The sequence below is a fragment of the Chiloscyllium plagiosum genome, unplaced genomic scaffold (assembly GCF_004010195.1).
Source record: "Chiloscyllium plagiosum isolate BGI_BamShark_2017 unplaced genomic scaffold, ASM401019v2 scaf_2623, whole genome shotgun sequence".
Taxonomy (NCBI): domain Eukaryota; kingdom Metazoa; phylum Chordata; class Chondrichthyes; order Orectolobiformes; family Hemiscylliidae; genus Chiloscyllium; species Chiloscyllium plagiosum.
Window position 1 is genome coordinate 1 of NW_025209378.1, and position 663 is coordinate 663.

The window sequence follows — 663 nt, forward strand, 5'->3', positions numbered from 1 at the left end:
ACCCATGTTTATCCCATATTAATTTGGGATGTCAGAAATACGTTGTACATGTATAACACATTGCTCGAACATATATATAGCAGTCAGGTATTGTTTGCTCAAAACCATGCAATCTTGTAACTCTATTTTGTTAGCAAGTCTCCAAGTTCTCACCTGCTGTCTGTCTAGTTTAAGAACAAAAGGCTATTGGTCCCGAATCAGATCATAGAAGAAATTGGTGGTCTTCTTCAGAATCATAACAATAAAGTTGACAGTGTGATCTGGGATCATGATACAGCTAAAACAGAAGGGCTTCCACTTCCCGTGATATTCCCAGCCCGCTTCATTGTCCTTGTTCTTGTCCAATTTGAGGATAGCAAATGTGGTTCCTTTGTTCAAGAAGGGGAGTAGGGATAACCCCAGTAACTATAGGCCAGGGAGTCTCACTTCTGTTGTGGGCAAAGTCTTAGAGAGAATTGTAAGGGATAGGATTTATGAACATCTGGATAGGAATAATGTGATCAAGGATAGTCAGCATGGTTTTGTGAAGGGCAGGTCGTGCCTCACAAACCTTATTGAATTCTTTGAGAAGGTGACTAAGGAGGTAGACGAGGGTAAAGCGGTAGATGTGGTGTATATGGATTTTAGTAAGGCGTTTGATAAGGTTCCCCATGGTAGGCTACT